Source organism: Camelus ferus, chromosome 26 (genome assembly GCF_009834535.1).
Source record: "Camelus ferus isolate YT-003-E chromosome 26, BCGSAC_Cfer_1.0, whole genome shotgun sequence".
NCBI lineage: Eukaryota > Metazoa > Chordata > Mammalia > Artiodactyla > Camelidae > Camelus > Camelus ferus.
Genome location: NC_045721.1, coordinates 278,537 through 304,123, shown reverse-complemented (window position 1 = coordinate 304,123; position 25,587 = coordinate 278,537). Strand labels below are relative to the sequence as shown.

The 25,587-nt window shown below is 41.9% G+C and overlaps 1 long non-coding RNA gene across 1 annotated transcript; it reads left to right on the top strand.

Moving 5' to 3' along the window:
• Positions 1-1,851: 1,851 nt before the first annotated feature.
• Positions 1,852-25,587, top strand: LOC116659992. The gene is made up of 5 exons (XR_004315328.1): positions 1,852-1,911; positions 3,743-3,859; positions 6,593-6,697; positions 24,803-24,846; positions 24,947-25,587. It is a non-coding gene; the product is annotated as an uncharacterized LOC116659992 (long non-coding RNA).

Below are 25,587 nucleotides of genomic sequence, written 5' to 3'. Positions count from 1 at the left end.
ATAGACATTGATTTATTTCCAGTTTACTGGTAATTGTGAATAAAATGTCATGTACTTCTTGTGCAAGGCATTGGGAACATACGCTTTTATTTCTCTTGGTTAACTACTTATGTATAGAATTACTGGGCCATTAGTGGGACTCTACATTTAACATCAAAAATAACTGCCAGTCTTCTTCCCAAAGTCACTGTTATCACTGTAAACTGTCAGCAGTCCTTCCTCCAGCAGTTCCACAACCTCATCAACATTGGGGCTTTAGTTTGAGCAGTTCTGGTTGGGGGTGTGTGTAATTATTGATTTGATGGAGTTTTTAATAGATTCTGGATACTAGCCATTTTCCAGATAAGTGCATGTGGAGTATTTTCTCCCAGTCTGTGGCTTATATATTTAATTTCTTTTTTTTTTAACATTTTTTTATTGATTTATAATCATTTTACAATGTTGTGTCAAATTCCAGTGTTCAGCACAATTTTTCAGTTATTCACGGACATATACACACTCATTGTCACATTTTTTCCTCTGTGAGTTATCATAACATTTTGTGTATATTTCCCTGTGCTATACAGTGTAGTCTATTCTACAATTTTGAAATCGCAGTCTATCCCTTCCCACCCTCCACCCCCCTGGTAACCACAAGTCTGTATTCTGTCTGTGAGTCTATTTCTGTCCTTTATTTACGCTTTGTTTTTGTTTGTTTGTTTTTGTTTTTTAGATTCCACATATGAGCGATCTCATATGGTATTTTTCTTTCTCTTTCTGGCTTACTTCACTTAGAATGACATTCTCCAGGAGCATCCATGTTGCTGCAAATGGCATTATGTTGTCGGTTTTTATGGCTGAGTAGTATTCCATTGTATAAATATACCACCTCTTCTTTATCCAGTCACCTGTTGATGGACATTTAGGCTGTTTCCATGTTTTGGCTATTGTAAATAGTGCTGCTATGAACATTGGGGTGCAGGTGTCATCCTGAAGTAGATTTCCTTCTGGATACAAGCCCAGGAGTGGGATTCCTGGGTCATATGGTAAGTCTATTCCTAGTCTTTTGAGGAATCTCCACACTGTTTTCCATAGTGGCTGCACCAAACTGCATTCCCACCAGCAGTGTAGGAGGGTTCCCCTTTCTCCACAGCCTCTCCAGCATTTGTCATTTGTGGATTTTTGAATGACGGCCATTCTGACTGGTGTGAGGTGATACCTCATTGTAGTTTTGATTTGCATTTCTCTGATAATTAGTGATATTGAGCATTTTTTCATGTGCCTTTTGATCATTTGTATGTCTTCCTTGGAGAATTGCTTGTTTAGGTCTTCTGCCCATTTTTGGATTGGGTTGTTTATTTTTTTCTTATTGAGTCGTATGAGCTGCTTATATATTCTGGAGATCAAGCCTTTGTCGGTTTCACTTGCAAAAATTTTCTCCCATTCTGTAGGTTTTCTTGTTTTATTTCTGGTTTCCTTTGCTGTGCAGAAGCTTGTAAGTTTCATTAGGTCCCATTTGTTTATTCTTGCTTTTATTTCTTCTAGGAGAAAATTTTTGAAATGTATGTCAGATAATGTTTTGCCTATGTTTTCCTCTAGGAGGTTTGTTGTATCTTGTCTTATGTTTAAGTCTTTAATCCATTTTGAGTTGATTTTTGTATATGGTGTAAGGGAGTGTTCTAGCTTCATTGTTTTACATGCTGCTGTCCAGTTTTCCCAGCACCATTTGCTGAAGAGACTGTCTTTATTCCAATGTATATTCTTGCCTCCATAGTACTCAACGGTGAAAAACTCAAAAGCTTCCCACTAAAATCTGGGACAAGACAAGGATGCCCACTATCACCACTCCTATTCAACATAGTCCTGGAAGTCCTAGCCACAGCAGTCAGGCAAGAGAAAGAAATAAAAGGGATCCAAATTGGAAAAGAAGAGGTAAAAGTGTCATTATATGCTGATGACATGCTGCTATAGATAGAAAACCCTAAAAGGTCCACACAAAAGCTACTAGAGCTGATTGAAGAATTCAGCAAGGTAGCAGGTTACAAAATTAACGTTCAAAAATCAGTTGCATTTCTTTACACTAACGATAAATCAACAGAAGAAGAAAGTAAAGAAACAACCCCCTTTAAAATAGCACCCAAAGTAATAAAATATCTGGGAATAAATCTAACCAAGGAGGTGAAAGAATTATACACAGAAAACTATAAACCATTGATGAAGGAAATTAAAGAAGACTTTAAAAAATGGAAAGATATTCCACGCTCTTGGATTGGAAGAATCAATATTGTTAAAATGGTCACACTGGCCACGGCAATCTGCAGATTTAATGCAATCCGTATCCAATTACCCAGGACATATTTCACAGAACTATATTTAATTTCTTAATGGATTTTGGAACAGCTCTTTGCTTCCTAGTTAAGTAACCTTTACCATCTCAAATCTGCAAAGGTGTTTGTGTGTGCTTTCCTCCTAGAATCTTCATAATTTTAGCTTTTATGTTTAGGTCTGTGGTAGATCTCAGAATAAAGTTTGCCTAAATGTGAGGAAGGATGCAAAAGTTTTTTGTGTGTTTGTTTTGTTTTTGCATATGAATATCCAGCTGTTCCACTACTATTTGTTAAAAAGATTTGATTTTTCAAATTGGACTGCTCCAGCCTTTTTGTTGAAAATTGCTTGACTGTTTAAATGTGGTCTTTCTGAACTTCATACTATTCCATTTATCCCATTTTCCTATAGATAAGACAGTGCCTACTCCCCTACTGCACTGAATATATGTGATGAGAACAGACATCCTTGACTTCATCCTGGATTTAGAGGAAAAGCATTTAGTCTTTCACCATTAACTGTGGTTTATTTCTTACTGTGGGATCACAGATTTAAAAAAAAAAAAAAAGAGTAACTCTGATTTAGAAGGCAGTTACTTAATTTTATTCATCTTTGTTTCATATGCCCAACATAGTTTTTTGGTGCCTTTTTGTATTTTAAAAATTAATCCGTGAGTGATGACCTGAGTCACTTGGTGTGGTAGTGTTCCTTTTGGTAGCTGGCAACGTACTGTGATAACTGCTCTTAGTTCACCTGTCTGTAACCATCATATTTCAGGATGAATAAACAAACTAAATAACACCCCCGAGAATTTTCCATTTAGGATACTGTTTTGTATATATGTTGTCTCTAGCATTTTAAACTTTTCTATATGTGTTCATATGTTTTATTTGCTGATCCTTTAAACTCTTTAACACAGACAATGTGAGATTAAAGAAGAGTCAAATCTCTTTATTCCCAATCATGAAATTTGGAAGATACATTGTTAGGGACACAGACAATGCTTATCAAACATGAATAATAAATTTTACTTTAAAAATACATTTAAAATACTCACTTTTGCAATTTCGGAGGTGCATAGGCATGTTAGAGCTGTTTCTAGTTTTCAGTGATCTGGTTGAAGAGAAAAAGCCTTTAGAAACTTTGTGATCTGTAGTGCTTATCCCTGGTTTCTTTCTGAAATAATTAATGTGATGATATAAGTCAGTGATGTGTTTAGCATATTACTTGGGCATTCCTTTAGGAAGAAGCATCTTTTAAAAAGTGGGTTTGAGCTTAGAGGTCTGAGATGGTTCCGTGTGTGTGTGTGTCTGGCATGTGAATGGCATCTCTCTCTTCTCCATGGGTAAAGTCTGAAAACCCATAACCCGTTAGTTATGCTTGGTATAAATTACTCCTTTTCTCTACTTTAAAACATTGTATTGATTTTGTTTTCTAGTTCAATTTTGTGGGGAAACTGCTTGGACCAAGAGGAAACTCCTTGAAGAGGCTACAGGAAGAAACAGGTGCTAACATGTCTATCCTGGGCAAAGGATCAATGAGAGATAAAGCAAAGGTATGAACTTTGAATTTGATACTTAACACACACAGGAAGTTACCTGTAACACCCATGGCCACATTTACAAGCACATCTGAACTCTTCCAATAATTTCCTATGATTTTTGCCCTCTGGGACTAATTTATTACACGTTCTGATGTCTCCTCTATAGTTTTTGTTTTTCTTTTTAAAATTTTTTGCCCTTGAACAGCTTTTTAAAAAATTGGAAGTACGGTCATTTACAATGTGTCAATTTCTGGTGTATAGCATAATGTCCCAGTCATGCATGTAGATACAAATACTCTTTTTCAATAAAGATTACTGTAAGGTATTGAATATAATTCCCTGTGTTATACAGAAGAAATTTGTTGTTCATCTATTTTTATCTATAGTAGTTAATATTTGCAAATCTTGAACTCCCACATTTATCCCTTCCCACTCCCTTTCCCACTGTAAAACTGTAAGATTGTTTACAATGTCTGTGAGACTGTTTCTGTTTTGTAGATGAGTTCATTAGTGTCTTCTTTTTCTTTTAGATTCCACATACAAGTACTATATGATATTTGCCTTTCTCTTTTCTGGCTTACTTCACTTAGAATAACAATCTCCAGATCCATCCATGTTACTGCAAATGGCATTATTTTCTTCTTTTTTATGGCTGAGTAGTACTCCATTGTATAAATATACCACAGCTTCTTTATCCAGTCCTCTGTCAATGGACATTTAGGTTGTTTTCATGTCTTGGCTATCATATATTCTTTAATATTTTTTGTTATATGTTCTTGAGGTATCTCATAGTCTTAGAGTAGAAACTTCACTTTTCATGCTTTTATGCTCTGACTCATTCTCCAAGATTTAAATTAGGCAGGGCTTCCCGAACCCTTGTGATGGGCTAATAAACCTCTTGTCACTTAACCATAAAACAAAACTATTCTATTGAAAAATTCTGTTTCTCTCATTAAACTGTTAGTTCCACAGACCGGAGAAATGTCCTAGTCAGCCTTGCGTTCCCAGAGCTTCTGTGTCGGATCTCCATATTTTCTAAAGCAGATAGGTGTATATTTTTTATTCCCATGTAGTTGGACATCTTTTCCTGTTCACAGAGTTTGAAATTGGATTCCATTTTTCCTGTGAGCATGTTAGGTACCAGCATAAGTGTTTGAAAATCTAGCAAGAAACAAATTTACTTCTATAAAGTTTCCTTCAGGTTTAATTTATTGACACTACCTATTACTTACAATCGTGTTTCTATATTGATTACTTTTTGGGTGATCCATCCTGTTTGTCTATGCTTAGAGTATGTTCATTGTTTCTTTACAAAGCGAAAGACAGTGAAAACACTGAATAGCAACAACATTAATAAGAATGTATTCCACTATAAAATACACTTTTTAGAATCTAGATAAGACCTTAACTGCCAGGGGTGTTGGACATGCGGCTGAAAGAAAACCACAGATATGGATATGGAAAAAATTCCCTTAGTAAACACTTGATGGCAATAAAAATAAAGCCTTGATAAATTTTGGTTACTTTACTGCCATTTTGCCTCTCTGCCACATGACCTGAGCAGAAAGGAATATTTTATGTGATTTTATTTTTCTAGCAAATAAATAAAACTCATTTGATTCCTCAGTGGACATGTGTATGTGTGCATGTATGTATACAGCCACATAAACGTCTATTCCTGCATTAATTGCAGAAATACTTACTAGACATACTATGTCTCATTTACAATTCTAGTTCACAGTAATGACTATGAGAAAAAAAATGGCCCTGGAGTTTACATTTCAGTGGGAGAGACAGACAATAGCTAAGTGAATGAATAAATGTTGTCCTTTCAGGCATTGATAATTGTCCCGGGGGAAATAAAACAGGAAGGGAAAAGAGGTTAATGATGGGAGTAGTTTGGTGTGATGATCACGTGGAGAACTGGGTCATGAGAAGGAGAGTGCAGGCGTGATGGCTCTGAGGGAGAATTCAGCCTGTCTATAGCTGTCTGGGCAACTGGAGGCGGATCTTTCTTTATAACCTTACTTATTCTCATGTGGCTGCCACTCACTTTCCTTGCTCACCTTCATAGCAAAATTCTCTGAGAATTTTATTTGCAGTCAGTTGCCCTCACCCATTCTTTTTCTTATTTTGTTTATTAATAAGGTTGATTCTTGCATACATTTAGTGGCCAATGTATCACTTCTTTTTTAAATTTTTAAAATTTTTATTGATTTGTTTTATTTGGGGGGAGTAATTAGACTTATTTACTTATTTTTAAGTGGAGGTCCTGGAGATTGAACCCAGGACCTTGTGCACTCTGGGCATGCACTCTACCACTGAGCTATACCTCTCCCTATCAGTTCTTTTTAAAATGTCCTATTCTTTCATTTTTTTCCTCTCAATTTTATTGGGATGTAATTGACATACACGCTATAAATTTAAGGTTTACAGCATCCTGATTTGACTAACATACATCATGAAATGACTACCATAATAATTTTAGTGAACATCCATCAAATCATACAGACATTAAATAAAAGAAAGAAAAAACACATTCTTTGTGATGAGAATTCTTAGGATCAACACTCTTTACATTCCTCTGTATCACAGAGCAGAGTTACTGCAGTCCTCATGTTGAACATTATGTCCCTAGTACTTATTTATCTTATACCTGGGAGTCTGTACCTTTTGACCACCTTCCTCCAGTATCCCGCCTCCCTCGCCCCACCGCTTGTAACCACAAACCTGATCTCTTTCTAGGTGTTTGTATGTTTTTGGAGTGTAATTGACCTGAAACACTGTGTTAGTTTCTGGTATACAACACAGAGATTCCATGTTTCTGTACACTTCAGAAGGATCACCACAGTAAGTTACCATCTGTCACCATACAGAGTTACTACATAATCACTGATTGTATCTCCCACACTGGGCATCTCATCCCTGTGACTCGTTTATTCTGTAACTGGAAGTTTGACCCTCTTCATCTCCTGCACCTGTTTCTCTCTTCTTTCCCACCTGCCCTCTGGCAACCACCTGTTTGTTCTCTGCGTCTACGACTCTATTTCTGCTTGTTACGTTTGTTCATTTTTTTTCTTTTTTAGATTCCATATGTAAGTGAAATCATATGGTGTTTGTCTATCTCTGTCTATTTCACTTAGCTTAATACCCTTTGTGTCTATCCACGTTGTCACAGATGACAAGATTTCTTTTTTTAACGGTTGAATAATATGACATTATATGTATTTGTATATATACCACATCTTTATCTATCATATATTGATGGACGTTTAGGTTGCTTCCGTATCTTGGTGGTTGTGAATAATGCTGCTGTGAACATTGGGGTACATCTACCTTCTTGAATTAGTGTTTTTGTTTTCTTTATAAGAATACCTAGGAGTGGAATTCCTGGATCATATGGTGGTTCTATTTTTAGTGTTTTGAAGAACCTCCACACTGTTTTCCATAGTGGCTGCACCGGATTTCTATTCCCACCAACACTGTTGGAGGGTTCCCTTTCCTCCACATTCTTGTCAGCACTTGTTATGGGTTGTGTGTTTGATGACAACCATTCTGACAGCTGTGAGGTAGTGTCTCATTGTGGCTCTCATTTGCATTATCCCGATGAGTAGTGATGTTGAGCATCTTTTCATGTGCCTCTTTGCCGTCTGTATATCTTCTTTGGAAGAATGTCTCCTTAGGTCCTCTGCCCTTTTTTAAATCACTTTTTAAACACTTACTTGGTTTGTTGTTGTTGTTGTAGAGTTGTATAAGTTCTTTGTACATTTTGGATACTAACCCCTTGTTGGATGTATCGTTTGCATGTATCTTCTCCCATTCACTGGGTGGCCTTTTCATTTTAGTGATCGTATCCTTTCCTGTGCAAAACTTACTAGTTTGATATGGTCCCATTTGTTTATTTCTGGTTTTGTTGCCCTCGCTCAAGGAGACAGATCCAAAAAAACACAGATCCAATAAAAGACCCATGTTAAAGATTGTTCTGCCTGTTTACTTCTATGAGTTTCATGGTTCCAAGTCGTACATTTAAGTCTTTAATGCATTTTGAGTTTATTTTTGCATGTGGTGTGAAAAAGAAGTCCAGCTTGTTTTTTTTGCAGGCAGCCGTCCAGTTTTCCCAACACCATTTATTGAAGAGACTGTCTTTTCTCCATTGTATATACTTTCCTCCTTTTTCATGGATTAATTGACCATGTAAGTTGGGGTTTGTGTTCACTCTCATTCATTCTTTATTGTTATCCTTCTCAGTTCTGGGGACTGGATCCTCCTCCTCTTCCAGACCCCCAAGTCCAGGGCTTAGTCGCCAGACTTGCTTCTTCCCTTTGTGATCTCATACCATCTGTGTGCTCCAGAACCCACAGTGTATACGTCCAGCTCCCCATCTCTCCCTTGGCTTCTAGATTTATGTATTTAACTGCCTGCTCACCATGTCCATGTGGATGTCTAATAGACATTGCAATGCAGTTTGTTCAAACACACGTACAAATACATACATACATATATATATTTATAACACAGGGTCATATATGTATATGAATGATGTACGTATTATTTCTTCAGCTACACGCATGATACTCATACTTGCCTACATGTGAAGTACGTGAACTCATACAGAGAGAGAGAGAGGTTGGAAGAGTGAGAGAGATGCCTTGTTGGCTTTAGGGGCCAGTGGATACACTGTGAGCCGTGTCATCTCAGACTTAAGGGTGCCTTCTCTTTTTGTCTTGTGTTTGTTCAGAGCAAATCTTGTAGAAAGAGGAGATTAAAAACAGCCTTTATTCAATTGAACGCTGCTTGGTAGCTTAAACCATTAGTTATGTTTATTTAAAGTTCTGGAGGTACGTGAGGAGGCCCTTCACAGTGTACGGTACATGGGGCCCTGTTGGTCTTGCCCAGACCTGCACAGTTGGGGGTGGGCCCCTCCTCAGGCAGCCAGCACTCTAGGTCGGGGCCAGCCCTCCCCCAGCACCCAGCCCAGGGCTGCACAAACACAGATGTTTTCTAAGTGAGGGAAGCATTCATTCCTCCATGCATCCTCTGGCTTTGGGATGAGTCGGGGAGAAGGGTTGGGACTTGAGCCTCCATCACCACTTTTTACTGATAGGGTGCTGGCCTTGAAAACCAACCCTGGGTCAGGGTTCATGCCTTGAGGGTGAAGGTCTGCCCTGTATGGTTCTGCAAAGGTGCCCCACAGAGCAAGCCAAGCCTGCTTTCCAGCCCACACTCAGCTGCAAAGCCCTGAGCCTGCTGACGGAAAAGGGCTTTTTTCTTTAGAAGGTTGAATCTGCCTAGAGGAGATCTCTTCTTCTCATTTTCTGCAGGGAAATAAGCTTCTGCTAAGTCAGAAGGGGTGCTTTTTAGGTCTTTCAAACAAAGCTTCCCAAGGTCTTGGGAGGGTAGGAAATGCGGATACCCTGGCTCCAAAATTCTACATTCCTGTTAAGTTCTTGACGTGTTGAAGCTGTAATCCTTTCAAGCATCAGAATATTCTGAGCTAGCGTCTCCATACCTATATTTCCCTTCAACCTCCCCCAAAATCCCAGACAGGAAACTTGACCCAAGTCACTGGTGTGCGTGCCCATTCCCAGTGCTCCCAGGCCTCTCTGTTAGAACCTGCTGCAGCCACACAGGTAGATGGTCCACAGGTATTTTAAGCCCTCACTGTTCCAGGCTCCTGCGTGCCTCCCTGATAAGGTAAATGGAAGTTGCGTGCATAGGGGAGGGGCACTGGCTGCTTTCCTTGAGCCGAGACACAGGTGTCCTGAGTATTTTTTTTTTGATTGAGGTATAGTCATTTTACAGTGTTGTGTCAATTTCCAGTGTAGAGCATAATTTTCAATCATACATGAACATACATATGTTCATTGTCACATACTTTTTCACCATGAGCTACCCCAAGATCTTGTGTATATTTCCTTGTGCTATACAGTATAATCTTGTTTATCTATTCTACATATGCCTGTCAGTATCTACAAATTTCGAACTCCCAGTCTGTCTCTTCCCACCCCTTTCCCCCCGGCAACCACAAGTTTGTATTCTATGTCTATGAGTCTGTTTGTGTTTTGTATTTATGTTCCTTTTTTTTTCTTTTAGATTCCACATATAAGCAATCTCATATGGTATTTTTCTTTCTCTTCCTGGCTTACTTCACTTAGAATGACATTCTCCAGGGACATCCATGTTGCTGCAAATGGCATTATGTTGTCATTTTATGGCTGAGTAGTATTCCATTGTATAAATATACCACTTTTTTATCCAGTCATCGGTCGACGGACATTTAGGCTGTTTCCATGTTTTGGCTATTGTAAATAGTGCTGCTGTGAACACTGGGGAGCAAGTGTCTTTTTGAAGTAGGGGTCCTTCTGGATACAAGCCCAGAAGCAGGTTTCCTGGGTCATATGGTGAGTCTATTCCTAGTCTTTTGAGGAATCTCCATACTGTTTTCCACAGTGGCTGCACCAGACTGCATTCCCACCAGCAGTGTAGGAGGGTTCTTTTTCCTCCACAGCCTCTCCAGCATTTGTCATTCATGGACTTTTGAATGATGGCCATTCTGACTGGTGTGAGGTGATATTTCACTGTAATTTTGATTTGCATTTTTCTGACAATTAGTGATACTGAGCATTTTTTCATGTGCCTATTGATTATTCCTTTGTCTTCAACGGAGAATTGCTTGTTTAGGTCTTCTGCCCGTGTTTGTATTGGGTTGTTTGTTTTATTCTTATTAAGTCATATGAGCTGCTTATATATTCTGGAGCTCAAGCCTTTGTTTCAACTTTGGCAAAAATTTTCTCCCAATCCATACGTTGTCGTTTTGTTTTGCTATGGTTTCCTTTGCTGTGCAAAAGCATGTAAGTTCAATTAGGTCCCATTTGTTTATTCTTGCTTTTATTGCTGTTGCTTGGGTAGACTGCCCTAGGTGTCCTGAGTATTCTGATGGAAACTCCCCAGGTAGGGCTATTCAAGGAGGAAGGACAAGCCTGGGCAGCCAAGAACCTGGAATTAGGGGAGGCTGAGCCATGTTAACACTAGGGAAGGGGCGCCTGTTTTTCCTGTGGATTGCCAGTAATCACAAAAATGCTTGATCCTCCCTAGATTCAGTAGTGCTGCATTTAAGCATCATAGATTCATCCTTTTCCTTGACGTTCAGAGGGTATGGTTAGTATCATGATACAGCACAGTGATGAGCTTTGAGGCAGCCTGCCAGGTGTGTGGGATTTGAAATAAATCCTAAAGCTGAAGATGTGGGATTTTTTTTTTCCTGCTCTACTTTCAAAGCCATAGGATTTCAAATAGTTTAATAAGATTAAAAGTTACTCCTGTGATGTTAATACACCACTTGACAAGAGGTCTTTGCCAGAGTGGACTGAGTCTCAGCCAACAGATAAGTGAAAATCCAGAATGTTTGCACATAAAGGTAAGGTTCCTTTGCAGCATGGACAGAACCACGAGCAAGGTTTGAAGACGAGGACAGCTTGCTCCAGGGGAAGCCCAGCCTTGGGCCGAAGTGCACTCCTGAGGGAGGCTGCTGCACGTGCTCTTCTTACTTTGTTCTGGGACTAGTGCCGGGTTGAGTTCTGATGGGGTGCATGCCGTGGGCTTGCTCCAGGGGATCGCAGCCCAGCCCAGCCCCTGTGCCATCCTGGAAACAGTGAGGGGAGGGGGAGCAAAGCAGCATGTGAGCATCACACAGAACAGATTAGGAGAAGAGACTCCAAAGGAGCGAGCAGGGGCAGTCTCTGGGCAGTGAGATTGCTGGCCGCTTTTATTTTCTCTGATTTTCTGTGTTTGCCCAATATTTCTATTATAGACATGACCTGAATTTATAACTATATTGTTTGAATATTCAAAAAGAGATCCATTCGAAGAAAATGAGATGAGGGGAGGGATAAATTAAGAGTCTGAGAGTAATAGATACACACTACTATATATAAAATAGATAAACAATGAGGTCCTGCTGTAGAGCACAGGGAACTATGTTCAGTACTTGCAGTGGCCTATAGTGGAAAAGAATCTGAAAAAGTCTAGACGTGTATGTGTGGCTGAATCATCCCGCTGCACACCTGAAACTAACACAGCATTGTAAATCAACTAGGCTTCAATTTAAAAAAAGAAAATGAGGTAAACTTGTGTAAAATGAACCTAAAACAGGGAAGGGAAGGAAGGCAGGAGAAAGAAAAAGAACTCTGGTAGAAGTATTTGGGATGCTGAATCACCGTCCTGGTTTCTCATCTTGTTTTCTCTGAAAACCACACAGTTTATTATCCAATGCTAAAAAGAAGGGAGAAGAAAACATTTATGAGGCATTGACTTAACTGAAAATAAGACTGAAAACAAGACCTCCTTCCTGCGCTCAGGGTGGCTTAGCGAGGAAGTGTGGCACACGTACGCGTGTGTGTGGTCATTAAACTTTGAACTTCTATGTTTGTCCGTGTGCCAGGCACTGTGCTCGGTTCTGTGATTCACAGAGAAGTACATAGAGGTTATTGTCCTGAAAGGGCGGACCATGTAGTAGAAAGAAAAGAAAGTTAAAGTGGTGATGACAGTATAGTCAGCAAGTGTCACAGTAAGGGCAGGACCAGGGCGGCCTGGCAGCACAGAGCGGCACTGAGCCCTGACCTGGGAGGAGTAGGGGTGCTTCATAGGAAGAAGTGATGCCTGAGCTGCATTTTGAAGGATAAGGAACATCTAGCCTGGGCGAGGGGGTGGTGGAGAGCAGTAGCATGTCAGGCTCCAAGGGTGTATAAAGGAAGGAGGCAGGAGAGTGCTGTGGCTTCTGGGAACTGCAAGTCACCCCGTATAGCACAGCCATGTCTGAGATGGGCAGCCCAGAGTGATGAGTTAGAGTGGCCAGGTCGTGAGGGTCATGTGCTGTGCTAAAGCCTTTGAGTTCCACCCCAAGCAATGGGAGGACTTTAAAGAAGGAGAGTGGCATAGACAGATGGGCATTACAGAAAAATTCTTCTAGCAATATTGTGCCCCAGTGAGGCAGACTAATTAAGAGAGGAGACTAAGGCAGTAATCTGTGCAAGAAATGAAGTCTCAAATAAGATAGTAACAGGGGAAATGATGAGAATCAAAGAATACTAAGGATGTTGATTCAAAAGAATTTGATTGATGGGCTGTGGGACGGGGGTTAAGGGAGGAGTCGAGATGGTCCCTCGATTCCTGGCTTGGACAGCTAGGTGGATGATGGTAGTATTCTCCGAGGGGGGAGGAATGTGGAGCTACAGTCGGAGCATGTAGAGTTTATCATGCCCATTGGACACTATATAAAAAACCTGAAAGCAAACTCTAGACTTGGAGCTCAAGAAAGAGATGTAGGCTCAGGAGTTATTGGGGTCCCATCACAAGCAGGTTGCAGCTGAACTTTTTGGTAATGAGATTATGCAGAGGGAGAGAGAAGAAAAGAATGCAGAAGACCATGAGGAACATGAATTTTAAGAGGCAGCCGGAGTAGAGGGAGCCCGCCAAAGAGCGCAAGCTGGGTATGGGGCGCTGGGGCAAAGCCAGGTATGTGTGGGATCTCGGGTCAGGCTCACTGTCTAGTCAGCCGTCCATGGAAGAAAGGGCAAAGAGCGCATGACGAGTGGCAGAAGTGCCCACGCCAGCTGAGTTTGCCTCTGACTAAAATCTCCTTGGGCGTATGTCTGCCAACACTTCATTTCCAGAACATCTGGGAATACAAGTTGCTTTCTGTTTGTTGAACTGGACATACTGCCTCCTCAGACAAAATGACGGTTCTGTTGGTAAAGACCATGAGGAAAGCGATTTGGGGAAGGCAGAGGACAGTGTTGGCCATGTGGGGGGAGCCAAGGGAAGCAGGGCTCCCTGTGGAGGAGGACTGGTCACTCACCGGTTCAACAAAGATTTCAGAGCCCGCTGTGTGTAGGCTACTCCCAGGCTGATGCTTCAAAGAAGTCCAGAAAGGCAGTGAATGAAACTGTGCAGGTAAAGCAACCAGGGTCCACTTGTGAACTTGGGGTGCTTGTAGGAGAGGCTGATTGCTGTGCGTCCAGAAGTGAAGGGGGGAGGATGTGAAGGCAGGGAGTGTACACTAGTCTGGAGGATTTGAATTTGAGTGTAAAGGGAGTGAGACAAGGTTGCAGCCAGAGGAGAGCAGCCACGATGAGGAAGTGGTGTCAGGAGGAAGGGTGTCGGGAAAGAAACGAACATGCTCATGTTCCCAAGGTAGAGTCAGATGAAACAGTTTGACGATCCAGGTCAAACGATAACCAGTGGAGAGAGGACTCCAGGCGGGTGTGTGTTGGAGAAACACAGCATAGCTTAGCTGTGCATTAGAGAGGAGGAGAGAGCCCCAGACCAGAGGGGAGGGTGGGAATCAGTACTCAGTTCACAGTGGGAAAGGCGGCAAATGAAGGGCCTGTCCATCCCTCCGGGAAGCAGGAGGCAAGATGCAGAGATTGTCAGGTAGGAGACTTGAGGAGATAAGTGAAATCTTAAAACAGGCAGTGTCCAGAGAGTAGTCAGGAGCCCTTCTTTGAAAGCGGGCAGCCTTATGCTCACATCCTGGTTCTGCCCCTTAACTGGCCATCTAAATTGGACAAGTTATTTAACCTCTCTGTGCCTGGGTTTTCTCATGTGTGAAATGAGGGTAATAACAGAAGCCTGTTACTTGGGGTTGTTGGGAAAATCAAATGAGTTGGTTAATGTAGTACTTACTACTGTGCCTGGCACAACAAAAGTGCTCCACGTGTATTGACTATAATAATTTTCCTGGCAGGACTAAGAGCAAATGCAGGCTGGGGTCATGTAAACTCCAAGATGTAAGTGGTTGATGGAGCGTCTGAGAGCTCGGCCAAGGAAGCACTGTGTCCTCTAGGACAGAAGGAATCAAGGAAATCCTCAGAGAGGAGAGGCACGTGGTTGATACACAGGGTCATGGAGAGCCCATCTCAGGTAGAACAAACGCTGGGCAGAGGCAAGAGGCTGTGGAAGAGCGCGCTCTCTCTAGACCTGAGAGGGAGCTGGTGAGGCTCTGGGAGCGGTGTGTGTGTGGGAAGGCTCCTCCTGCCTCCAGTGAGGGAGGAATGAGCAGGCGGTGCGGAGCGGTGAGCCCTAGACTTTGCAGGTCCTTGAGTGCTGAGATTCTGCACTGTGGCCACAAGAAGTTTGGAAGCAGAGCCGTGACAGGCTCGGCTCTGCCTTCTGTGCTCCTGCTGGTGAGAGTAGCTGATGAGGATAATGATAGTAATAAGAACAATAGTAATGATGCTACATTTATGGAGTGTGCGCTACATGCCCAGCTCCCTGCAAGGCGCTACGTTTTGGTCACTGCTCACAAGTGCCCTGTGAGAGAGGTCCTGTCACTTTCCCCATTTCTCAGATGAGGAGGCCGAGGCACACAGAGCGAGTCACTGGAGGAGGACACACAGCTGGTGAAGCTGGGCAGTCTGACTCCATCCCCTGCTCCTGTGACCACCACATTGTCACCACCTCTCCCGTGAGGTCGTGGCTCAGAGGAGAGGACGACAGGTGGAGGATGAGGTGATGACCTCAGCTAAAGCCCTGGCAGCTTGTTGACAGTAGCTTTTCTTAGTCAAGGAGAGTGTGGCTCCCCTGCAAGGGGCTCAAGGGGATGGGGGATGTGTTGTGAAGACACCAGGCTCTCCCAGAGCCCAGCTTCTAGTGGGGCCTGTGGCTGGATTCACAGGGGCTGGGTGCCGCTGGGCAGTTGTGCTGTTTCTGTCTGGGAACACAGGGCTTTGCCTGTATGTCTGACTAAATTGTCAGGCTCTTGGTTTCACTCTCCTGTGACTTTGGCTGGTCCTGGCTCTACCTGGCTGAGAAATCTGAGGCCCACCCCACTTGACCATTCAGTCCCTGGGTTGTAGGAACGTTCTCAATGTGGATAATCCAGTGGTTTAGCCCGGGCCAAGTGGGCCCCCTCAGTTCATTCCAAGGCTGGGATGGAGGTGGGGAGGGGTACCACAGGCAGGGAGGCAGCTGCTCTCAGAGCTCCTGTGATCTTCAGTCAGTGAAGCTGGTCACCCTGACTGACCCCACCTTCCTGCAGGCCCTGCCAGCACCTGGGTTCTGACCGTGTTTTCATTGTCAGCATCGCGTGGGCTCCATCCTCTCAGTCTCTAGCTCCACCCTGGCCTTCGAGGTTCCCATCACCATGGCCATTGCAGCAGCTGTTACATTCACTCTCTATATCTGGTCTTCCCTTCTCATTTCATCTTGCTTCTCTTAAGCAATACACTTTTAAAAAAAACTTACTGGCTCCCTACTCCCAAGCCTTCAACAGATGTTCTCTAATTCGTCATACCTGCGGTGAGCTCACAAGGCTATCCAGCCCGGGACTGATCACTGCCTCCAACTCGATGCCCCACCATCAGGCCAGGATAACCCTCCTCTGTTGCTGCCTTCCAGGATGCACGCAGTGCAGGCACTTCCGTCTACGCTCCCGCTCCTCCCCCCACACCTGACGGCTCACCCGGCCCTGAGGACAGCTGACTCCAGACCCTGTCAGCCCCTCTCCTCCAGACAACTCCGTTAGTCTTGGTTCTCCAGTTAGACTGTTGGACTGTTGGAAGCACCCCTCTGTGAGGATGTGTCCAACCTGTATGCAACTGAGCACATACCATTGGGAAACTTAATATTCAGTGACTGGGAAATTAGGAAATTTAATATTCAGTGATTAATGGCTGATTTATGATCCCTTGGTTTTGGATTTTTTTTTCTTTCAAACTTTTAATTGCATTTTTTAAAGAACATTCCATAGAAGCCCTCGGACTGTGATGCTCGAATACGTGTTAGAGGCAAAGCCAAGTGAGAGGTTTCAGTCCTGATCCTGTTAAAGACGTGCCCATTCTCTCTGCTTTTGTTTTGGCCTCTTTTTTAAGCACCATCTCTCTTATTGTTGTTTCCCCCTGAAGTACCTTCCATGGAGAAGTGCTGGAGTCAATGATGGGGTAAATCACCCTTCTGGGTGTGGAGTGTGTCGCAAGCGGTCATCTCACGTTTGCCCTCTAGCTAGATGTTTATATTGGTGCCTATTTTGAAATGGCTTTTATTACTTGCTGACGATTAAAGTTATTAGCCTAGAACCCTAGAAAGTCTTTGGTTGGACACAATTTTTTGCCTGCTCAGTTTCTACTCTTCCAAGTGTTTGCCACCCCCTCCAGCGGTGTGTTTCTTTCCGGGTCCTACCTACCGACCTGTCCTTTCAGACTTCCCTGCAGACACGCAGCCCCCAAACACAGCGAACAGGAAGTGCCTTGGGGTGAACTAGCAGCTGTCCCTTGTTTTGGGGGCATATAGGAGATCTGTGTTGCTTTGGCTTTCTCCAAAGAAGTTGAAATAGACCCAGAAAAGCTTTGCCAACTGCTGTAGGAGCAAAACCAAATCAACTTTAGTTCTTTCCTTCTCAGTACAAATATTTTTCTACCAGTCATGACTGGCTTTCATTCACATGTGGTTTACACAATTATTATTGTAATAATTCAGTAATTCCTCAGACAGGTACTCTTGTGGGAAAAAGAGGAAAACAGCTTAGAAATAAGATGTGGTAGAAGACATAATGTGGTACATAAAAATGAGAAACTTTACCATGCAGTAAGACTGTGATGCTGTGAAGTCTAGCCAGTATCAGAAGTCGAAGTGAAAATTGGGAAGGAGGCAATGCAAGCAGTGTGTAGAGGCCAAAAGCCCAAGGAGGCGAGATTCTTGGTGATCATCCCAGATGCCTCTGCGAAGAGGCAAAACAGGAACAATGTTAAGTCTTTATGCAGGCTCTTCCCACTGGCCACGCGGAAGCCCAGGGGTCATGCCGATGAATCTGCTCTCCTGACTCTCAGCGTTTCCTCCCACCCTCCAACACTACCCCCAGACATGTACAAACACATTGGAGGTTTTTGTGTATTTAAAATGATAATCGAGGCAGGAGAAGATTCTGTGCTAATGCTGTTTTCCTGAAAGGCTGTGAGTTACCCTGGTCTGAAAACAACACATCCCTCAGTGTTGTTTCCAATGGCTGCTTGCTTCTGTCTGATGTTTGCAGTGAAGTCTTGGTTTGAAAAGACGTATGAATTCTTTTAGGACAACCTTTGTTGGGAAAATCAATTATGAGTGGTTCGTTTTATGCTGAGCCTTTTGTCAGCGCCATTTATGGCTGTTCTGTTTATTTATTTTGTGAGAGCCTTTCTGAGAGTTGATGAATGTGTTTTGTGAGAGGATACGAGAGCCCCACAATTTGTTTTGATTGGTCTCCATTTGGATTCACAGCGAGCAGGTGCCGTGGTTTGGAATTGGTTTTGGCAGCAGATTGATTGTATAAATATTAGATACATGGGACGAAACCTCATTTAAATTATTTTCATCAGTAGAAATCGGGGAGCCTTAAGACTATAAGAGCACCACGGTTCTATTTTTACTGCTTTGAGCCTGCAAATGTGTAACACACTGTATGTCTGACCATACGTGTGTATAGGTGGCCTCCTTTGTGCAAATACTTAACATGCAGATCTTCTGCATTTCTTTGAGAGTTTATGATTTCTTAACAGAAATTTTTTTCCAGGCTGAAACATGCAGGCATTTTTATTTTGGAAAATACATCAAGGGATGTTTTCAGTTTGGTGTATTTTTGTTGCTTATATTGAAGCCTTGGGAAGTAACCTGTTACATTTGTAAGCCTTTGACTTTTTTTTCCCTGTTTTGTTATTGTTGTTGTTTATTGCCAAAACCGCATTAAAAGTGTTTCAAACCTCTTGTTAAGCGCAGGGAAGTAGGACTACAACACTTCCCACCTCCCCAGCAAAGCTGTTTACAAGGCTGACATTGTCCTAAAAATTGACTTTCTAGGTTTTCATGAATCCGTATACATTTTTACTCATGTGTTTTTATTCAGGCAAAGGACTGAACAGGGACTTCTGATCATAGGTGGAATGAGCAATCTGGATGTCTGTTTGTACCTAACCCTTCAAATAACATCCTAAGGCTTGGGCTGCTTCTGGGTAAATTCTTTTTTTTTTCTTTCTTTCTTTTTGTTCTAGGAGCTAGAATTCTGGAGGAAATATGTGGGCAGGCTCTGCTAGCTGTACTTTTCTGTATTTCCAAGTTGAGTTTTTAAATTTCTATGCTGACCTTTAATTTTTCTGTCTTATTTTTGTTTTCTCCAATAACTTCTGGGTTTTTTAAAAAAAATTCTATTGAAGTACAGCCAGTTACAATGTGTCAGTTTCTGGTGTGCAGCACAGTGTCCCAGTCATGCATGTACATATATATATTCCTTTTCATATTCTTTGTCATTAAAGGTTGTTGCGGGATACGAAGTGTAGTTCCCTGTGCTAATGCAGAAGGGACTTTGTTTTTTAAAAAATCTATTTATATATATAGTGGCTAGCATTCACAAATCTCAACTCCCAAATTTATCCCTTCCCACCCCCTTTCTCCTGGTAACCATAAGATTATTATGTGTGAAAGTCTGTTTCTGTTTTGTAGATGAGTTCATTAGTGGCCTCATTTTTTTCTGTTTTTTAGACTCCACATATGAGTGATATGTGGCTTGTTTCTTCTCTTTCTGGCTAACTTCACTGAGAATGATGATCTCTAGGTCCACCCATGTTGCTGCACATGGCATTATTTGTTGATGGCTGAGTAGTAGTCCACTGTATAAATACACCACAACTTCTTTATCCAGTCATCTGCCAGTGGACATTTAGGTTGTTTCCATGTCTTGGCTATTGTAAACAGTGCTGCTGTGAACATTGGGGTGCAGGTGTTTTTTTGAATTAGAGTTCCCTCCAGATATATGCCCAGGAGTGGGATTGCTGGATCATATGGTAAATCTACTTTTAGTTTTGTGAGGAATCTCCATTCTGTCTTCTATAATGACTGCGCCAAACTGCATTCCCACCAGCAGTGTGAGAGGGCTGCCTTTCCTCCACAGCCTCTCCAGCATTTCTCGTTTGTGGGCTTTTGAACAGTCGCCGTTCTGACTGGTGTGAAGTGGCGCCGCGTTGTAGTTGTGATTTGCATTTCTCCCATAATTAGTGATGTTGAGCATTTTTTCATGTGCCTGTTGGCCATTTATATGTTTTCATTGGAGAGTTGTTTGTTTAGGTCTTCTGCCCATTTTTGGATTGGCTTGTTTGTTTTTCTGTTACCAAGTTGTATGAGCTATTTATATAATCTGGAAATTAAACCTTTGTCAGTCGCATCATTTGCTAATATTTTCTCCCATTCCATAGGTTGTCATTTTGTTTTGTTTATGGTTTCCTTTGCTGTGCAAAAGCTTGTAAGTTTAATTAGGTCCCATTTGTTTATTTTTACTTTTCTTTCTATTGCTTGGGTAGACTGCTCTAGGAGAAGATTGCTGCGTTTTTTATGTCAGAGAATGTTTTGCCTGTGTTTTCTTCTAAGAGGTTTATAGTGTCGTCTTATGTTTAAGTCTTTAAGCCATTTTGAGTTTATTTTTCTGTATGGTGTGAGGGAGTGCCCTAACTTCAGTCATTTACATGCTGCTGTCCAGTTTTCCCAACACCACTTGCTGAAGAGACTGTCTTTTCCCCATTATATATTTTGCCTCCTTTGCCAAAGATTAATTGTAGGTCTGTGTGTTTATTTCTGGGATCTTATTCTGTTCCATTGATCCATATGTCTGTTTTTATGCCAGTACCACACTGTTTTGATTACTGTAGCTCTGTAATATTGTCTGAAGTTTGAGAGGGTCATTCCTCCAGCTTCATTCTTTTTCTTCAGTAATGTTTCTGTATCTTTTATGATTCTATATAAATTTTAGGATTATTTGTTCTAGTTCTGTGAAAAATGTCCTGGGTAACTTGATAGGAATTGTATTAACTCTGTAGATTGCCTTGGGCAGTATGGCCATTTTAACAATATTAATTCTTCCAATCCAAGAGTATAGGATATCTTTCCATTTCTTTAAGTCCTCTTTAATTTTTTCAATCAATGTTTTGTAGTTCTCCATGTATAAGTCTTTCACCTGCTTGGCCAGATTTATTCCTAAGTATTTTATTGTTTTGGATGTGATTTTAAAAGGGATTTTTTATTTTTATTTTTTTACTTTCTTTTCCTATCATTTCATTGTTAGTGTAAAGAAGTGCAACTGATTTGTGTATGTTAATGTTGTATCCTTCTACCTTGCCAAATGTTTTTGTAGTTCTTCTCTGTCCTTCCTTCATACTCCTCTCTTATGGGTGGTTGATATTCTTTATTATGTCTGCGTTTCTCTCACTTGCCTTTGCATATCTAATGTAGGGTTTTGACTTATGGTTACCATGAGGTTCATGTATTTCGCTCTGTTACAATATCTGACTTCCTTAAAGTGATTGTTATTTAAGGACATAAAAGTTCTAAAAGATCTACTGTTTTACTCTACCTTTTTTTGTTTTTGATTTTACTTTTTACATCTTCGTATGCCTAATATAAGTGTTTACTGTAATTATAGTTGTTGTTACAATTTTTGTCTTTTAGTCTTTGTAGTGGCTTATTTAAGTGGTTGATTCACAGCCATTGCCCCATTTTTGCCCTTAAAGTGGGATTTCCCCCTTCACACAAGTTCTTATTTTTTGTTCTTTTTCATGTAAAGAAAACCTTTTAATACTCCTGTAAGGTCAGTTTAGTAGTGATGAACTCAGATTTTGCTTATCTGAGAAACTCTTTAACTGTCTGTCAATTGTGATTAATAACTTAGCTGACTAGGTAGCCTAGGTTCTAGGTTTTTCCCTTTAAGTACTTTAAATATATCATGGCTGTTCCTTCTGGCCTGCAATGACTCTGCTGAAAAACAGCTGATAAGCCTCCATGAGCTCTCCTGTCCTCGCGACTACAGTGAAACCACAGCTGACTGCTAATCAAGCATCAAAAAAAAAAAAAAAAAAAAAAAAGATGAACCTAGCAGAAAAGATCTTCAACTGGAAACATAAAGAGGTGACCACAGCAGGATGGTAGGAGGGGCGTGCTTATAGTATAATCAAGCCTTATACCCCCCGGGGTGGGCTACCCACAAGCTGAAGAGTAAATCACAAAGACCCTCCCACAGGAGTTCTAAGCCCCATGTCAGGCTCCCCAGCCTGGGATTCCAGCATTGGGAGGAAGAGGAGGCCCCAGGACATCTGGTTTTGAAGGCCAGGGGTGCTTAGCTCTAGGAGCCCTATGTGGCTGGGGGAAACAGGGAAGTGTACACAGAATCTCATGTGTGCCAGGTTCAAGGGCAGAACTAGTGATTTCATAGGAACCTGGGCCAGGCCTGCCTGCTGGTTTTGGAAGGTCTCCTGGGGACATAGGGGAAGGCCGTGGCTCAGAGAATATAAAAGCTGGTGCCTGATATTCCAGGAGTGTTCATCTATGTGAGCTTTCCTGGAGGCTGACATCTTGATTGGACATTAGCACCCAAAACCTAGCCCCACCCAACAACCTGTAGGCCTAAGGACCAGGAAGCCTCAGGCCACACAACATACTGGGTGGGAGCACCGCCCCACCTGTCAGTGGACTTCCTGACCTAAAAATACATCTAGACAATGCCCTACCCAGCAGAGGTCCAGGAACAAGCTACACCCAGCAGTGGGCAGGCACTGACTTTCTCCTGCCAAGAAGCCTGCGTAAGCCTGTAGTCCAGCCTCATCTACCAGGGAGCAGATACCAGAAGGAAGAATACAATCCCAAAGCCTGTGGAAGGAGCCCACAAACAGGCCAGATTCTACACTGGGACTGGCTGGACCCTGGCCCTTGGGTGACAAGAGAGGAGTGCACTGCTGGGATGCATAGGACGTCTCCCACAGAGGGCCACTTCTCCAAGGTTGAGAAACATAACTATCCTACCTAAAAATACAAATAGAAAGATTTACAGAATGAGGCGACAGAGGAGTATCTCCTAGACCAAGGTACAAGATAAAACCCCAGAAGATGAAATAAGTGATGAGATAGGCAATTTATCTGAAAAAGAAGTTAAAGTAATGATGATGAAGATGTTCAGAGAAGTCAAGAGGAGTACAGATGCACAGAGCAAATTTTTAGCAAAAAGTTAGAAAATATAAAGAATACCCAGAGTTGACGAATAAAATCACTGGAATGATTTTAGTGATCTAACACACTAGAAGGAACTAAGAATAGACTAAAGGAAGCAGAACAGGTCAGTGAGCTAGAAGACAGATTAGTGGAAATCATTACTACAGAACAAAAAAAAAAAAAAAAAAAAGAAGAGGAATGAGGATAGTTTAAGAGAATTCTGAGACAACATAAAGTGCATTAATCACATTATAGGGGTCTCAGAAAGAGGAGAGAGAGAGAAAGGATGTGAGAAGATTTTGGGAGAGAATAACCAAAAACTTCCCAACTTGGGAGAGGAAACAGTCACCCAAGTCCAGGAAGCACGGAGAGAACCACACGAGATCAACCCGAAGAGGAACACATGAAGGCACATAGTCATCAAATTGACAGAATTAAGGATGAGGAGAAAATGTTAAAATCAGCAAGGGAAAAGCAGCAAAATGACATACAAGGGAGCTCCCATAAGATTATGTCAGCTGATTTCTCAGCAGAAAGTCTACAGGCCAGAGGGGAGTGGCACGACATATTTAAACTGTTGAAAAAGAAAAAATTTACAACCAAGGATATTGTATCCAGCAAGGCTCTTGTTCAGATTTGATGGAGAAATCAAAAGCTTCACAGATAAACAAAAACTAAAAGAATTCAGCACCACCAAGCCAGCTTTACAACAAATGTTAAAGGAACTTCTCTAGTCATCAAACCTTAAGAAAAGAGAACAAAAAGAAGAAAGAGATGGGGGAAAAAAAGACATACACAAGATTGCTGTGGTTGTTCAGGGTCTTTTATGGTTCCATATAAATTTTGGAATTTTGTTCTAGTTCTGTGAAAAATGCCGTGAGTGTTTTGACAGAGGATGCGTTGGATCTGTAGTTTGCTTTGGGTAGATGGCCGTTTTGATAATGTTGATGCTTCCAGTCCAAGAGCACAAGATATCTCTCCATTTCTTTGTGTCATCTTCAGTTTCCTTCATCAGTGATTTACAGTTTTCAGAGTATAGGTAACCTCCTTGGTTATTTATTTCTAAGTTTATATCTAGGTGTTTTGTTGTTTTTGATGCAATGGAAATGTTTATGCCAGTTATAAAATTCTGGTTTTTGAAGTGAAAAAAGGTGAATGAAAAGCCGAAATCGCAAAATATTCTCCTCTCTCATGGGTGAGTTGTGCTCCATTACCTGTGTGTGGGGCATCTTCTTTCTCCAGTCATCTGTTGATGTGCACTTGGGATGCTTTCATGTCTTGGCAATTGTAAATAGTGTTGCTGTTAACAGCGGGGTGTATGTATCTTTTTGAGTTAATTCTTATTTTGTGGTTGGCTTTATTCCTTTAATAACTATGCAAGTTAAAAAAGCTAAGGCTCTAAACCTTCTTAGAGACAATGAAGAGTAGATATAAGTAAATTTTAAAAATACATGCAGTAAGAAGAGCTGATAGGCTTATGAAGGATTTCCTTTAATGTGACATTTTCCTCTTTTCTTGCTGCCTTTAGAATTTTGTCATTGTCTTTAAATTTCACTTTTTGAATAATGATGTGTCTTGGTGTGAGTCGGTTTGAGCTGATCCCATTTGGGACTCTCTCTGATTCCTGTGCCTGGATATCCGCTTCCTTCTTCAGATTAGAGGAGTTTTCAGCCATAATTTTATCAAAGATTTTCTCACCGTTTCTCTCTCTTCCTTCAGGGACCCCTATAATGTGAGTGTTACTATGCTTGAGCTGTCTCAGAAGTCCCTTAACCTCGTGTAACGTGCTTTTTCTTCTTGCTTTTCTGACTGGGTGCTTTTCATTATTCTGTCTTCCGGGTTGCTAATGGGTCGTCTGTGTTGTCTAATCTTCTGTATGACCTGCAGTTCTTCTCTGACTGGTTATTTTTTATATTTTCTTGTTCTTTTTAAAAATTCTCCATGTTCTGTTCTTTTTCCCAGCTCAGCTGTCATTCTTGTTACTATTGCTTTGATCTCTTTGTCAGGTAAGTTATTTATTTATTTTCATTATGGTTATTTTCTTTTTCACATAAAACATGTTCCTGTGTATTCTCATTTTAATTTTCTGTATCTCTGTGAAATTAGGTGAAAGTTACCTGTCAGAGTTAAAGGTGTGTCCTTGTGTGAGCGTGTTCCTGTGCAGTCTTCTGTGCCCAGCAGGTTTGTTGGGAAGAGCTGGACCTGAAGTGATCCTGGGCTGCCCTCTTCCCTCGGGACATGCTGGCAGCCCCTGCAGTGGGGTGGCAGGGCTGGAGTCAGAGGGACTGGAGCCAGTTCCAGGTTCAAGCAGGGGCTTCTCTGCTCAGTGACTGTTCCAGCCCTATCAGGGGTGGCACTGGGTCCCGTGGGGCTGGAGCAGGATCTCTGTGGGAGTGGGGTTCGCCTGGGTGTGGTGGCAGTCTTTGCTTTGGTTTGGGATGTGGCTGAGGCCTGAGGGCTTGCAGTGGCCCGTCTGTACTGGTATAACCTTTTCTCTGGCATGCACAGCTTGGCTAGAGGGTGGGCCAGGGCCAGAGAGATTGGGGCCGCAGCCCTGAGCTGGCCCCACCGCCTGTCAGGTGTGCACAGGAAAGTGAGTTCTGGGGATGGCAGGCTCTACCTTGGTGCTAGTACTGTTCCCTGCAGAGGGTGTGCAGGGACAAACTAGCTGGCCGTGACTGCCGGCCGTCTTTTCAGAGGCAGGGCCACACCCAGGCCAGCACCACTTTCTCCCACGGTGTGCACTC